Consider the following 17,124-nt stretch of genomic DNA (forward strand, 5'->3'; position numbering starts at 1 on the left):
TTTTCTCCTCCTGCTCCTTCTCCTTCTTCTTCTCCGCTCTTCCTCCTTCTCTTCGTTCTCCTTCTCCTCCTGTTCCTTATCTTCTTCTTCTTCTTCTTCTTCTTCTTCTTCTTCTTCTTCTTCTTCTTCTTCTTCTTCTTCTTCTTCTTCTTCTTCTTCTTCTTCTTCCTTCGTTCTCTTCCTTCTCCTCCCGTGAGTACCTTCCTTCCTTTGGTATTATGATCCACAGAGCAGATTACATCAAGTTTACAGCCTCGAGGTAACTTAGGCTAACATGTGATATTCCACCATTACTCATACCTACACTGCCCTCTCCTTCCTCCTCCTCCTCCTCCTCCTTCTCCTCTTCCTCCTCCTCTTCCAGCTCCTTCCTTGCATTCCTCTCTCCTCTTTCTCCTCCTTCTCTTCCTCAGTTCCTCTTTTTGTTCGTGTTTCTCCTTTCGTGTTTGTCCCCCTCTTTCGTTCCTTTCCAGTCTTGTTTTAAACTTTCTCTCTGTCTGTCTGTTTGTCTCTCTGTCTGTCTCTCTCTCTCTCTCTCTCTCTCTCTCTCTCTCTCTCTCTCTCTCTCTCTCTCTCTCTCTCTCTCTCTCTCTCTCTCTCTCTCTCTCTCTCTCTCTCTCTCTCTCTCTCTCTCTCTCTCTCTCTCTCTCTCTCTCTCTCTCTCTCTCTCTCTCTCTCTCTGTTGTGTCAATACTCCCACATTTATCAGCAGTGAACTGTAAGAGAGAGAGAGAGAGAGAGAGAGAGAGAAAGAATAATGAAATGTTTAATTACTGAAATCATTTACAATATTTTCCTTTAATTTCTATACAGACTTTTTTTCCCTGATTCATGAGAGAAATCTGGTACATTTTCTCTAATGACACTTCCATTTTTTCCTGAAATAATGAACTGCTTCCTCTTGTTTCAGATTCAGTTTCTTTTTTATTCTCTGTTTCACTTTTTATTTTTTCTATTTTCTGCTTCTTTCATTTTTTCTATTTTCTGCTTCACTCTCCGATTTCTTTTACATTTTGCTTCACTTTTCTTTTTTAGTCTGTTTCATTTTTCATTTTTTTTATTTTCTGTTTCATTTTTCATTTTTTTTATGCTCTGCTTCACTTTTCATTTTCTCTCTGTTTCTTTCTTTCTTCCTTCCTTTGTCTTACTTTGCTTTGTCTGATTTTATTCCTCTCACATTTATTTTTATCTTTTCGTCTTGTTTTTCCTTTTTCTTTTTTTTATCCTTTCTTATTCTCTTCTCTTTATATAAATAGCTTTTCAAATACTTCACCTTCTCTTTTCTCTCAATTATCTCTTCATCTTGCATTTCTTATTCCTTTTCATTTTTCTTCTTCTTGTTTACATATTACCCTCCTTCTCTCTCTTCTATCTTTTGTTCCTCCCTCTTATATTTTCTCATTATCCTCTTTGTCTGTCCTTTTTTACCTTTCTTTTCCCATTTTCCTCACTCTATCATTTCATATAACTTTCTCATCCACGCAACATTCTTCTCTTACTCCTTCACTCCTTACTTTTCTCCCAGTCCTTTTTCCCCGCTGCTCTCTCCTCTTTTTCTCTCATCATCTAGTAATTAAAGATCTCACCAGTCCGTAAGTCGAGGAGGTAAAGAGAGAATATTAAACAGTGAATCCATTACGGCCCTAATCACCTTATTAAATCGGCGAGCAAACAAGTGATGACCAGAGGTGTCAACGATGAGTGATTTGTGGCTCTTATTAACGCCAGGGAAGGGAACGGTGATGTGTGGGTGGGTGACTGGTTGGTGGGTGTGTGATTAACGGTATGTGTGTGTGTGTGTGTGTGTGTGTGTGTGTGTGTGTGTGTGTGTGTGTGTGTGTGTGTGTGTGTGTGTGTGTGTGTGTGTGTGTGTGTTGTTGTTGTTGTTGTTGTTGAGAGAGAGAGAGAGAGAGAGAGAGAGAGAGATTAATAGATTAGGTAAATCATGAATATATTAGAATAAAAAAATTTGATAAATGAGATAGACAAATGAGACAGGAAAGCACAGACGGACAGAGACAACCAACCAGAGAGATAAACAGAGAAAAACAGTAAGAGATAATAAAGAGACAAACGAAACGCACATATTTAAAGGGACAAGTAGCCATAGACGCACACATAAACAGACTGAGAGACAGACACACAAGCAGACAATTTCCCATAATGCACCAGTCTCCTCAATGCTCTTTTCTCGTCTCTCCCTCCCCCTCCCATCCCTCCTCCTTGGTAAACTTTCCTCCCGCATCTCCCTTCCCGTCCTTAGTAAACTTCCTTTTAACACAAGACAGCAAAATGCACCGCACGGACCGGAAGCGGCACCGGAACCGAAAATTTTAAGCTGCAGCCGGAACTGGTCAGGAAAAAAGGAAAAAGAGACAAGGAAAAGAAGAAAACCCTGGTAATTCCAACCGGAACTTCTTGTTTATTTCCTGCATTTTTGGCGCATTCTCCCTTCCTTCTCTTTTCTTATTCTTTCCTTCTTCTCTACGCTGTCTCTTCCCTGTTCCCGGCGTTCCCAGGACTGCCGAGCTGGCTGTTGTCCTGCTTTTTCCTGACTTGAATGTTTAGCGTCGTTGGCAGAAAAGATGAAACAATTATCGCGAGCAGGTTTTTAAATGCGAGCAGACACACACGGGAAGGAATCGGGAAGCTGCTCAGGAAGTCGCATTAAAAACTAAGAGAAAAAAGCGGTGAGCACGACTAGAGGATGTGAGCGTTGCAGCTTTCACGGGAACAGCGAAGGCATAATGGTAATACAGAATATAAAAGAAGGAAAAAAGACAAGAAGATAGAACTCGAATTAGTGAAGGAAAAAGGATAACTCTAAATTTGCTTGCGAAATATATTGAAATGGAATTGTGTAAATACCAGTTGATCTTTAGGAAAAAAATACTATTAAGCAAAAGTTTATCCACGTGGCAGATTAAATAAAATATAATCGTGTAAATATTAGCGGACATAAAATGCTGTAGTAGTAGGATCGTGCAAGTGTAATGCTACATTGGGAAATTAAATAGAATAATCAGATGAAAATCAGGTGACGTGCATCGAGGACAGGTGAGCGGGAGTACATCAAGGTGAGTATTTGGACCGCCGCTGTTCATGCATTACTTTATTATTCATTATGCAAATGTAATAACTCCATTTTAAAAGCTCGTTAGCGATAGGAAGATTGAATATATTTGTTCATATATAACCAGGACAGATTAAACCTTCAGCGCGTCCTGTATGAGGTAGAAATAATAAATGAGGAACGTCATTCACTGTCATTAAATGTAAACTCCTCTGTGCTCTCATAATGATTAAACCTTGATGCCTTATTAGGTGACTGGTAATGTTTTAATCTGTGGGACATGTCACGTAATCTAAACCCTTGTCAAAAGTTATATCATTTCTCATTTTTTTATCTTTTGTTGAGAGCAAAGTCTTTCATTTTTCTTTATCTTATTATTCTTTTTGCCTATAACAATGTCTGCCTTTCTCATTTTGCTGAAACAAGGTCATTTTGTCTCCTTTGAAAGTTAAATCCATTTTTTATTGTTATTTTTATACGGTTCATATTTTTTTTAGTCAGACATTGAATTTTTTTTTTTTTTTTTTTTTTTGTCGTTTACTGTTTGATGAAACCAAAAAATATTCCTGTTTTTTTTTTCTTTCAATGCAGCTCAAAAATTGATGGTAGACTACGTTTTTAAAGAAATAAAATACTTCATTACTTTTTAATGAAGCCAAAATCTTTATTTTTTTCTTACTTTATTTTTTCATAACTAAGAAATTAATTAGGAGTTTCTATCTTACTTTTTTCTTATCTTTTTAATTTTTCCTTCATGAATTGTGCAGTGAGCCTTTGATGCCTTTCATACACGCCTTCATTCTCCCTCGTGTCTAATTCACTTTTCTCGCTCTCCTAACTTAGCTACTCTCTCTCTCTCTCTCTCTCTCTCTCTCTCTCTCTCTCTCTCTCTCTCTCTCTCTCTCTCTCTCTCTCTCTCTCTCTCTCTCTCTCTCTCTATCTATCTATCTATCTATCTATCTATCTATCTATCCATCTATCTATCTATCTCTCTGCATGACGCCACACGAGGGAGTCTCTCGAGAAGTGTTTATTTAACCCTTGGAACTGTGGTGCTGTGGCTGCAAGGACTTTGAGAGAGAGAGAGAGAGAGAGAGAGAGAGAGAGAGAGAGAGAGAGAGAGAGAGAGAGAGAGAGAGAGAGAGAGAGAGAGAGAGAGAGAGAGAGAAAGTGGGAGGGATGAAGACTAGAGGATAAAATAAGGAGACAGAAGAGAGAGAGAGAGAGAGAGAGAGAGAGAGAGAGAGAGAGAGAGAGAGAGAGAGAGAGAGAGAGAGAAAAGAGACTTGCAGAAATAAACAGTCCGAAAGAAATGTATAAAAAAAAAACGAGAAAAATCGAACACAGACACGTGAAAAAAGGGGAGAAAAAAAAAAAGACGGATTGAAAGAGAAATAAAAAAACAACTCGTCTTGAACTTTTCCCTCTGACCGAAAGTATGAAAAGGAAACAAAAAGAGACTGTCATGGAAAGCGCTAAACGAAGAAAAACAAAAGGAGGCACGTGTGTGTTATAAGAGATTTAGAGACATATGGGTCAAAATATATCAACATAAATTAAAATAAATAGATAGAAACAAGTGTAAATTCAATCAGGAAATAGAAGAAAAGGAAAGGAAGAGACCGAAAAAGGACAAAACCAGCGAAAGCACATGAATAAGAGAGAGAAGACAGACAAGGACAGATAAAATGGAAATATGTATGAAAAGAAAACATGTAGTAAAGATAAGAGATAAAAGAAACGAAGCAGACGCAGACACATGGATGAACTCATGAATAGATGGATCAAAAAAAGACTGTCTGGAAAATGTAGATAAGAATATAAACAAGACGGCTCGTGGCGGCACAAAGACCTTAACTAGATGAATCAACAGAGAGATAAGAGAAAAAAGAAAATGCCTGATTTGGTTTGAAAAATATCTAAAGAAATATGTAATCTGGTTAAAAACTTGTTGATGAAAGAGGCAAAATTCAGTCAATAGAATAAGAATAATGAATAAACAGGAAAAACAGAATCTTAGAGGTCGGTTTGGAAACGTTGCCATAGATACTAGTGAAAAGACTGGAATAAACAGCGAAGGAAAATATTTATACAAAGAAAACAAGGGAAGGAAGTTCGTAGCGTAAACAAAACATATCAAGGAAAATTTATTGAGAAGGGAAAAAAAAAATTATTATATAGAAAATTAGACAATAAAAATTTCATGATTTAAAAAAATCAAGAAAGGGAAAAATAAATTGTACAAAAAACAGAACACATAAATATCATGTTGTAGAGAGAGAGAGAGAGAGAGAGAGAGAGAGAGAGAGAGAGGGAGAGAGAGTAGTAGTAGTAGTAGTAGTAATTTCATGTGTAAAACAAAAAAGAAAATTTCAATCTATAGAAAAGATAAGATAGAAATTTCATGTTGTAAAAGGAAACAATAAAAAAGAGAAAAGGAATTTCATGAGTCAAAAATAAAGAAACTTAAAATATTCAATCAATTAAAAAAAGAAGAGAAAAGAGAAATTTCAGGATGTAAAGAAAAACAATGATAAAGAGGAAGAAATTTTATAATGTAGATATTCGTAACTAATTTAGGCGCCCCATAACTACCCCGCTTTCATTAATGCATGAATATATTATGCAAATGAGTTATTAAATTAGAAAGTAATCAGGTTTCCCATTTTTATTCCTTACTACCTATATAAATCTTTGGTCTCCTCTGTCTCTTCTGATTTCCGCTTTCTTCGTCTCTTCCTTCACTCCTTTTCCCTTCTCTCTCTCTCTCTCTCTCTCTCTCTCTCTCTCTCTCTCTCTCTCTCTCTCTCTCTCTCTCTCTCTCTTCCTTCCTTCCTTCCTTCCTTCCTTCCTTCCTTCCTTCAGTTTATATCCAGTCAACCTTCCTTTACTCAGCTTGTGAAATTCCCTTCTAGAGTTTCCTTATCCTTGTTTTTTTTTTTCTTTTCTTTTTTTATTGTGTTTTTCTATTTCTCGTATCCCTTTACTGTGTTTGTTTTTTCATCCGATCTTGCAGTTTTTATTTTTTTGTTTACCTTCTTGTTTTTTGCTATGAATTCATCTCTTCAAAACTCCATTCTTGTATTTTTTTTATTTTTTCATATTTTTTCGTGTCTTTTTTATCGATTCCTCCTTTTACTTCCGTTTCTCAAATTCTTTCGTTTATCCCACACCTTTTGCCATTTCGTTTCTTCTTTTTTTTCATTTTTATTCGCTTCTCTTTCATAGTTTTACACTCTTCCGTCGTTCATTGTTTCCTTAAATCTTTCTTACCCCCTTCATATTCCGTTTCCTCCTATCCCCATCCATCTCACTCTTTCTCTCCATTTCCCTCTTTCATCTCCACTTCTCCTTCTCCTCCTCCTCGCAACCTTCCAGCCATTTCCCTTGTCTCCTTTCTTTATCCCCCTATGTCTATCTCCTCCATTCATCTCCTTCTTCTCTCTATACACTTCCATCCTTCTTCCCGTTTTCTTCACATATTTTTGTTCTTTTTCTGTTTTTGGTTCTTATTTTCCCTTTCATTATATTCCTTCCTTTTTTGTACTTTTGCTTTTTCATTCTTCCTTTCTTCATCATTCTTCTTTATCCTCATGTATATTTTTTATCGTTGTCTATTTATTCTTATTCATTTTTATTTTTCTTATCCTCTATTTCTTCCTTCCTTCTTTGTTTTCCCTCCTATATCGTAATCCTTAGAACGTCAGATTTTTTTCTTTTTTTGGTAATATTTTTCTTCCGTTTTTTATTTTCCTGTGTCATTCTAGGGGATTTTAAAGTTTCATGAGTTTGCCCATTTAGAGAGCTTGAAAGTAATATTAGGACTCTCTCTCACTCTCTCTCTCTCTCTCTCTCTCTCTCTCTCTCTCTCTCTCTCTCTCTCTCTCTGTATTTAAAACTATCTATCTATCTATCTATTTGTATGGCTATCAATCTGTTTATTTATCTAACTTTTTAATTCACACACACACACACACACACACACACACACACACACACACACACACACACACACACACACACACACACACACACACACACACACTGTTCTTTATGCAGTAGCTTTGGTATGCAAAACCTTACGCACACAAGGTTTCGCACACAAATCCTTTTATACGCCAAATCTTCCGTCCACAAACAAACTCCTCTTTACATAAAGTACTTCTGCACCCAAAAAATTTATCTCCTGCATTAAATTTTGCTTTCTCGGTGGCTTGAACACACACACACACACACACACACACACACACACACACACACACACACACACACACACACACACACATACCTTATCATACATCAAAAACATTATTATCGTACTGAGTGGGGGTTCCAACATACGCCGCTTTTTATCTCGCAGACCAAGACCCAGAGGAGAACCAAGACCGAGACCTACAACGACATTCGGGACTCGCGCCTCGCAAATACCCCGGCAGGAGTTTGAAATTGTACTACCCAACATTGCCTTCTCTGCCTCCCTCCTCCTCCTCCTCCTCCTCCTCCTCCTCGCTCTCCTCCTCTACGTATACCTATCTCGCGCCCGGTGCTCATGAGGCTTCTGAGGAAAATTTGCAGCCTCGTTATGCCCCGAAATGCTCGCAGTCGGTCGAAATTGGACGACTGACAGGGAAAATTGGTCAAAATGAGGCGAGACAGGAGTGATCTGAGGGACCGTTGATGCTGAGAGAGAGAGAGAGAGAGAGAGAGAGAGAGAGAGAGAGAGAGAGAGAGGGAGAGAATATGATATGGAGATTACGTTCCTTAGTTTGGCATATAGAGTACAAATTTATAGTCGTGGAAGTTATAGATGCGTTACGAGTAATAGGATGAAATATAGTAAATGTTAAGGGAATTATTTTAAACCAAAGGACAGTGAATAGAGAATAATGGAAATAGTAATGCTGAATTGGTCAAGAGAATAGAAAAAAAAGAAGGGAAAAAGTACTGAACAAACGTGGTAAAAGTGTAAACAGCAACTCATGGACACAATAAACATAGAGAAGAGTGACGTTGCTAAATGAATACACACACACACACACACACACACACACACACACACACACACACACACACACACACACACACACACACACACACACACACACACACAGTGAAAGGATGGACAAGAAAATAAAAGTTACACACACACACACACACACACACACACACACACACCAAATAACACTATGGCCTTCCCCACCACACATTTGCCGGAAACAATATTACAGTCCATCCTTCCTCACCCCATCATCACCTGGTCATCTCGCAACCATCCATTACAAACACACCCACATAAGCCCATCCCCTTTAACACTTAACCCTTGCACCCCACACCAGCACCTGCTCCGACCCACAGCCTCTCCATGATAATAAGTAGATGTGTAGGAGTAGAGAAACAGAACCTGAGACGACGATAGACGAGAATTATAGTGAACAGCAATCGTGTTTAATATACGTGGAGGTTGAAATGTTTCTCTCACTTCTCTCTTCTCTCTCTCTCTCTCTCTCTCTCTCTCTCTCTCTCTCTCTCTCTCTCTCTCTCTCTCTCTCTCTCTCTCTCTCTCTCTCTCTCTCTCTCTCTCTCTCTCTCTCTCTCTCTCTCTCTCTCTCTCTCTCTCTCTCTCTCTCTCTCTCTCTCTCTCTCATTCCTGAAGGTGTATTGTCGCTTACATCACCTCGTCAGAGAGAGAGAGAGAGAGAGAGAGAGAGAGAGAGAGAGAGAGAGAGAGAGAGAGAGAGAGAGAGAGAGAGAGAGAGAGAGAGAGAGAGAGGAGGAGAATAAACACGATGATAGAACAAGTTACTTAAAAATAAACCAACCCTACACACACACACACACACACACACACACACACACACACACACACACACACACACACACACACACACACACACACACACACACACACACACACACACACACACACACACACTCTCCCTCCCTCTCCTTTTTTTTCTTTATTTAAACTATCATAGATCTATGAGTTGTGTACAGTATTTTAGTTCTTTGGTAAAGTTACATTTGCCTTTTGCAACTATCTTAAAGCATGTACATTATAATGAGGCTGGATGTGTAACCATCTGTGTGTGGTCTCCTTCATCTGCTGTGTGGACAGACGTCGCACGTCCACCACAGCAGTGAAAGCATTCCACCACACTACAGTGGCGGAAGAGAAGACCTTGGTGCCTCAAGGAGGAGGTCGTTGCTCAATACCGTTCTCGTATTTCGCTCAGATCTCCTCCAGGTAGCTCTCAGGTCCGCTAGGTGAGGAGCATTCTGGATCTGCGCTTCATGCAGCACTGTCAGCGCCGCCACTTTCCGGCGGTGATCCAGTGTGTCCCTCAGCACCTGCCTGTCCTCCTGTCTCTGCTGTTGCTGCTGCTGTTGTTGTCGCTGCCGCCACGGTTGTCGGGGAAGGTGCTGCTGTCTGGCGTTGCTGATAAGGCGCTCTGCCCTCCTCTGCACTTTATCTAGCAGGGTGAGGTGGCTTCAAGCGCTGGACATCCACGTGAGCGGCGCGTACTCCATGATGGGCCTGACCTGAGCCTTGTACAGGGTCAGGAGCCCATCGGCGTCAAGGAGGTGTCTCAGACGGCGCAACAATGTTACCTTCTGCGACGCTTTTTGAACTACATCTACGAGGTGACGGTCGAAGAGCAGCCTTGAGTCCATCTCCACACCAAGGATGTTCACACTGTCCTGTAGAGGGATGCTGTTGTCGTCGCCCATCCTCAGCCTTCCACGCAACCGACGCGCGTCCTCATGAGAGCGGGATATCACCATGGCCTGAGTCTTTTCGGGGGCAAACTTGACTTGCCACCGGTCGCCCCAGGCCATGATGTCGGAGAGTAGTGCGTTGGCAGTCTGTACTGCTGCCTGCTCCTCCCCCCTCTCGTAAGTCAAGGAGATGGTGCAGTCGTCTGCGTACGCACTGGCTGAGGGGACAATATGTAGGAGGTCATTGAAGTAAATGTTCCACAATATGGGCCCCAAGACTGACCCTTGTGGAACAGAGGCCTCTACAGGAGAGCTGGCTGAGGTGTGGCCGTTTACAACAACGCGGAGACTCCTGCCCGTCAGGTAGTTGAAGAGCAGGTGCAGCAGGTCCCCAGTGATGCCCAGCTGCTCCAGCTTGGCCACTAATCCCCGATGCCACACAGTGTCAAAGGAGCCGGTGATGTCCAGGGCAATCACCAGCAAGGGGCGGTCAGCATCCAGGACGTCGTGCCAGGATTTGGAGAGAAGAAGGAGTAGATCTGAGGTGGAGCGTCCTTTCCTGAAGCCGAACTGCCTGGGTGAGTGGAGGTGGTGCTCGTCCAGGAACCTCGTTACCTGCTCTCCGATGATCCTCTCGAAGATCTTGCTGACCACCGAGAGCAGGGAGATGGGGCGGTAGTTATTCGGCTTTGACTTCTTCTTATGAACGGGTGTAACTCACTCACTCTCTCTCTCTCTCTCTCTCTCTCTCTCTCTCTCTCTCTCTCTCTCTCTCTCTCTCTCTCTCTCTCTCTCTCTCTCTCTCTCTCTCTCTCTCTCTCTCTCTCTCTCTCTCTCTCTCTCTCTCTCTCTCTCTCTCTCTCTCTCTCTGATTCTCATCTGAGAGTACCTGCATGTGTGTTACCTGAGCTGACTTTAATTAGCCAGGTAAACGAGAGGTTGCCAGGTGGTGAGAGATGAGAAACCAGGCTAATTAGAAGCGACGCATATTTGACACACGGTAATGAATGGCTGGTGTATCATGTGTCATTTGATACTTTACTGACACACCTGTATTACTATTTTAAGTTATATTCAGGTGTCTTTCATGTTTTTTTCTTTCTTTCTTTTTTTTTTACTTGGCTGTGGTTGATATTTTCGCTGCCAGTAGTAGTAGTAGTAGTAGTAGTAGTAGTAGTAGTAGTTGTTGTTGTTGTTGTAGTAGTAGTAGTAGTAGTAGTAGTAGTAGTAGTAGTAGTAGTAGTAGTAATAATGATAATTATAGTAGTAGTAGTAGTAGTAATAGTAGTAGTAGTAGTGATAAGTAGTAGTAGTAGTAGTAGTAGTAGTAGTAGTAGTAGTAGTAGTAGTAGTTATATTTGTGTTATTCTCCATTAAATATTCATTTAAATATTCATTCAGTTATTTATTGATTTTTCATAACTTCTGAAATCATTGCAAAAACTAAATAATTAAATGTATCTTATTTTTCATCTCTCTCTCTCTCTCTCTCTCTCTCTCTCTCTCTCTCTCTCTCTCTCTCTCTCTCTCTCTCTCTCTCTCATCCCTCCTAAATACGTTACCTTCAACTCCACCACATTATTTTCTTTTTTCCTGATCTTTTCTCGTAATTTTGACCTCACTTCTTGACTTGACCTGATGTGACCTGACCTCATTGTCCTTGCTGCGTCATGTTACCCGGACCGTTGCCATGGCGGTCAAAAAAAAAAAAATATCTTCCATGATCCTATAAAAATCTGGAATCCTTTTTTATCCATCCGTAGAAAAATAGCTTCGGCATCTACCAGGTTAGCGTCCTTCAAAGAAAATGGAGCGTGTTTTTTTCTTCTAAATGTGGACTGAAGGAAATTGAATGAAAAGAAATTGTAAAAGAAAGATTATCCGATTTCTTCACCTTCCCATTTTCCATCCTTTATCCTTTGACCGTGATTACGTTTTCTATTATCTCTCTCTCTCTCTCTCTCTCTCTCTCTCTCTCTCTCTCTCTCTCTCTCTCTCTCTCTCTCTCTCTCTCTCTCTCTCTCTCTCTCTCTCTCTCTCTCTCTCCCCTTGTCTTACTTTTTTTACGATCAGTTTTCCTATTGTGTTTTTATTTTTCTCTCTTTCTATTATGGTTTGAGAAAAATAAATGAACATGCTCGACACTTTTTACTTATTCATTCTTGTTTTCTTTCTGATGTTTTCTCCCTCGAGTTTCCTGGGTACTTTTTTTTATTTATTTTCTTTTTCATGTTTTTATTCCTTTTTTTTTATGTTTTTTTTATCTTACTGGAAGGTTTCTGTTCTCGTTTTGACTTTTCTTTGTTTTTTTTAGCATTCTTTCTTTCTTTTTGCATATTTTCAGTTTCTCTTTCTTTTACTCACTTTTATTGTACTCTCTCTCTCTTGTTCTTTTACATTCTCTTATCTTTTTTCTCTTTTTCTTCCCCTTCTTCTTCTTCTGTTATGCCTTTAGTCTCTATCCTCTCTATTTCATTCCATCTACATTCTTTTCAGTTATTTCTGTATCCCATTTTCTTTCTCAGTTTACCATTTAACCTCTTCTCTCGCATATTCTTTTATTTTATTCTTAATTTTGTCTCATTCTCTCATATTTAATCCATAATCTCCTTCCCTTATGTTTATTTTCCTCTACTTTCTTTTAACCTCTTCAAATATCATGACGCGTTTTCATATTCATTCTGCTTACTATTTGGTGATTTTATACAGCATCAGAAAGTTATGTGGGGATTAAAATAGTGAAGATTCTGGCTGGTAATCTTCTCACCTCCATAGATCCTCTCTAATGTAAATAAAATCGCCTAATTATACCCAAAACTCAAGGTAGAAAAGCGTCTTAGTACTGAAGGAGTTAAAATTCTTTCTAACTTCCCATTTTCTCTCTGTTCGCACTTAAACCTCTTCCTCCCCGTATTCCCTTCTTTACCTGCCGTTTATAGCATCTAATTCCCCTTGTAGGTAGCTCCGCCTGGCCGCACTGATCACAGGTAATTATTATCTCATTAAGGCCGCCGTGCTCCTCCAAACCACACCTGTAAACACTTTTTTTCGTGTTTCACCTTCAGAAGTTCATCTTTGTAGAAGTGATCTTCGTTCCATTCTTTCTTTTCTTTTATCTTCGTCTCTTTTCTTTTTCCGTCGTCATATTTCTTTTGTGTTCTTTCTTCTTTTCTGTTTTTTTTTCATTAATTGTTCTTTTTGTCAGTAATTTTCTTCTTCGCTTCCTTGTTCGTCATTTTTCGTCTTTGTCTTCACTATTTTCCTTCTTTGTTTTCGTCCTTAACTTTTCTTCCCTCGTTTAGTAAGTCATTTTTTCTTTGTCGTCATTCTCGTCACTCGCTTTTATTCCTCTATTTTCACTTCCTCATTTCCTCATCACTTTACCTGGTCTCTCTTGCTTCTTCCTTATCCATATCCTATTTCTCCATCATCTCATTCTCTTCCTCTTACTTCCTATTCTTCCCTATTCCCCCGTTCGTCTTAGTCTCCATCATATTTCTTGTCATTCTCGTCTGACCTTCGCCTTCTCTCGTATCACCAACACCGCCTTGTTTTTCCTCTTGGTGACGCATTGATTGGTGTTGGCCGCGCTTCTGTAATTAAATGATTGACTTGCAGTGAACGTAGCTTACATCAGGAATCTTCCGTGTGTGTGTGTGTGTGTGTGTGTGTGTGTGTGTGTGTGTGTGTGTGTGTGTGATTCACCACGGTCGCTTGCTGGTCACCCAGCCAGTCTTCCCCATTACGGAGCGAGCTCAGAGCTCATAGACCGATCTTCGGGTAGGACTGAGACCACAACACACTCCACACACCGGGAAAGCAAGGCCACAAACCCTCGAGTTACATCCCGTACCTATTTACTGCTAGGTGAACAGGGGCTACACATTAAGAGGCTTGCCCATTTGCCTCGCCGCCTCCGGGACTCGAACCCGGACCCTCTCGAATGTGAGTCGAGCGTGCTAACCACTACACTACGTGGTGTGTATGTGTGTGTGTGTGTGTGTGTGTGTGTGTGTGTGTGTGTGTGTGTGTGTGTGTGTGTGTTTCACTGTTTGATCTGCTGCAGTCTCTGACGAGACAGCCAGACGTTACCCTACGGAACGAGCTCAGAGCTCATTGTTTCCGATCTTCGGATAGGCCTGAGACCAGGCACACACCACACACCGGGACAACAAGGTCACAACTTCTCGATTTACATCCCGTACCTACTCACTGCTAGGTGAACAGGGGCTACACGTGAAAGGAGACACACCCAAATATCTCCACCCGGCCGGGGAATCGAACCCCGGTCCTCTGGCTTGTGAAGCCACTGAGGTACCGGGCGTGTGTGTGTGTGTGTGTGTGTGTGTGTGTGTGTGTGTGTGTGTGTGTGTGTCTTTGTGTGTGTGAGGAGAAATTAATTAGTAGGAGGCATAAAGTTACCGAGAGTGGGAAGACGAGGACAAGGAGAGAAGAATGAGCGAAGTTCCAGAGAGAGAGAGAGAGAGAGAGAGAGAGAGAGACGCAAGCTCCTCAACAGACACCGGTACATAAATTCAGCGGTAAATTGTGTTTCTCTGTTGGCGAGGTGATTGTTCCCCGTGAGCGAAGCATTACTTTGATTATTGTGTCCCTCCTCCTCCTCCTCCTTCTCCTCCTCCTCCTCCTCCTCCTCCTTGCTTCCTCATCTTCCCCTGCGTATTCTCGTATTCCGTTTGGTACCCGTCTCCGTTTTCTACGTGGGAATAGAAGCACACGGTTCCAAGTACTTAGTGTCATGTCTGCCAGCACCTTTGTTTGCTCTCTCTCTCTCTCTCTCTCTCTCTCTCTCTCTCTCTCTCTCTCTCTCTCTCTCTCTCTCTCCCTATATGTTTGCGTCAGTGATTTTTTGTTCTATATAAGGCTTTGTTGACTCTCTCTCTCTCTCTCTCTCTCTCTCTCTCTCTCTCTCTCTCTCTCTCTCTCTCTCTCTCTCTCTCACTCCTTTGATTACCGCTCGCACGAAAAGGAAAGAAAGATGACGAGCTTAGAACACAATAAAGGACGAAAAAAAATGAGGGAATTAAAACTTTGTCATAATGCATATTCTTTTTTTTTTTTTACCTTTTGAGCGCTCTCCTTCAATTTTTGGCAGCGATTACCACCCAAATCCCCTTAAACAGAATCGAAAACCTTTAGTCACCATCCCAACTCCAAAGAAAAAAGGATCAGAATACATATCAAAGGAAATGAAAGATACCTTGTCTCTTTGTTGGCTGCGGTTGTTGTTGCCGTTTTTCTTTTATATTTTCCTGTCTCTTTTTTATCATCATATTTTTCCTCCCATTGTGGTATAAAAAGGCGATCCGAACCTTTTTTTCATTTTTTTTTTTCTCTCTCCCTTTTATTCATCTGTGTACAAGTCGATCCAAATTTGTGGCGTTGATTTGCATCCGAGCTTTACCCGTGAGTCGAACATGTCACTGTCAGAAGCGCGGTGGTGGTGATGGTGGTAGTGGTTGTGGTGGTGGTGGTGGTGGTGGTGGTAGTGGTGGTGGTGGTGGTAGTGTGGGAATTCAGAACTGATGGAATTTAGTATCTTTTAACGTGTGTGTATGTGTGTGTGTATGTGTGTGTGTGTGTGTGTGTGTGTGTGTGTGTGTGTGTGTGTGTGTGTGTGTGTGTGTGTGTGTGTATGAAAAAGAAAAAAAGGATTGCTGGAAGGAAATTTAGACAGGATTTAAACACACACACACACACACACACACACACACACACACACACACACACACACGTCTCCATCAGCCATAAAGTTCAGCCCTGTAATTAAAAGCAAATAGAGCGAAATGACGAAGCTTACTGATTGGCTAATGAGGACAAGAAGGGAACAGGTGACAAAGATCCAGGTGTGTCGCAGGTGTGATTTAAGCTTTGATGGAAGGCTTAGTCTCTCTCTCTCTCTCTCTCTCTCTCTCTCTCTCTCTCTCTCTCTCTCTCTCTCTCTCTCTCTCTCTCTCTCTCTCTCTCTCTCTCTCTCCTGGGAATTGCTTTGGATTTTTGGGAGTTTGTCTTTTCTTTCATGTTTCTGCTTCACTTTTTCTTTTCGTTTCAAGTCTTTCTTTTTCTCTCTCTCTCTTTCTTTTTCTCTCTTTCCCTAAGGCTTTGTAGCTTCATGGATGTCTTTCCTTAGCACCTAAACTCTGAAGGAACGAATAGGAAAGGCAACAGATATGAACAAATCAAAATATAAAACTAAAGAAATGAGTCTAGAAATTCCATGTTTTATTTTGTCTTATTTGTTTACTCATCTTAATGTTTTATTGAAGAAAAATAACGAGTCAAAAATTAAAGGAATAAATTTAAGCGCCAATGTTGTATTTTGCTTTTTTTTCCATTTTCTTCCTTTTTTTATCTTTAGGAAAACAAAATACACATTAAAGGAACAAATTTAAGAGTCTATATTTTAGCATTCTGTTTTGCTTTTTTTTTTTCATTATTTTTAAGAGATAACATTTCCCTAAGTGAAGATTCATTAATTTTGGCTCCTAGTGCGTTGTACAATTAGGACCATAATCACGTAAAGTCCCGTATCGCTTTATTACTTCAGGAAAGTGAGCTTTATTAATGGCTGGCTCAGAGGCGCCCTTGATGGATGGCTGTTTGGATTGTGGTACGCGGGACTCGAACCTCCAGATGGGATTGGTAACACTGCCCTATGTCCACCCGCTCGGCAAATGGCAACACTGTCGATTCTATGCTACACTTGTGCCTAAAATCGTATTCAGAAACGCTTTGCTGTCTCACCATCACTACTTTCGAAAGGAATTAATTGAAGGTGTTCATGTTTCAAAGGGTATTTTTATGGTTCTGGTGATAGATTGGCAAGATTTCTAGTTGTCATAGGAAAAAACTGTCTTGCAAACCCTGCTAGTCACTACTGTGGCCTTGGAAAATTGTCGTAGTGAGAGAACAAGGCCTTATATGTAATTATTTTTTTTTTCTCATGTGTTCCTTCTTCATTTTTTTTTTTCTCTGCTTTTTGTTTCGTTCGTCTCTTTGTGCGTGCGTGTGTGGGTGTGTGTTTTTGTCGCACTTGTTCTTTCGGCTTTGTTTTTTGGTTTGTCTTTTTTTTTTTTCTTGGTTTGGTTTCTCTTTCTTCACATTCTTTCATTGTTGTTCTTCTGTATTCACCTTATATCATGTTTACTTTTTTGTTTATCCTTTTTTTTTTTTTTTAGTGCAGTTTATACCATTATCAATATTCTTCTCGCATTTACATTTTTTTCTTGCATTTTCCCTTTTCCTATTTACATTTTCTTCCTTGTATTTATCCCTTTCCTTTCATATTTCCCTGGACTCTTTCATTTTCTTTTTC

Source organism: Portunus trituberculatus, chromosome 45 (genome assembly GCF_017591435.1).
Source record: "Portunus trituberculatus isolate SZX2019 chromosome 45, ASM1759143v1, whole genome shotgun sequence".
Taxonomy (NCBI): domain Eukaryota; kingdom Metazoa; phylum Arthropoda; class Malacostraca; order Decapoda; family Portunidae; genus Portunus; species Portunus trituberculatus.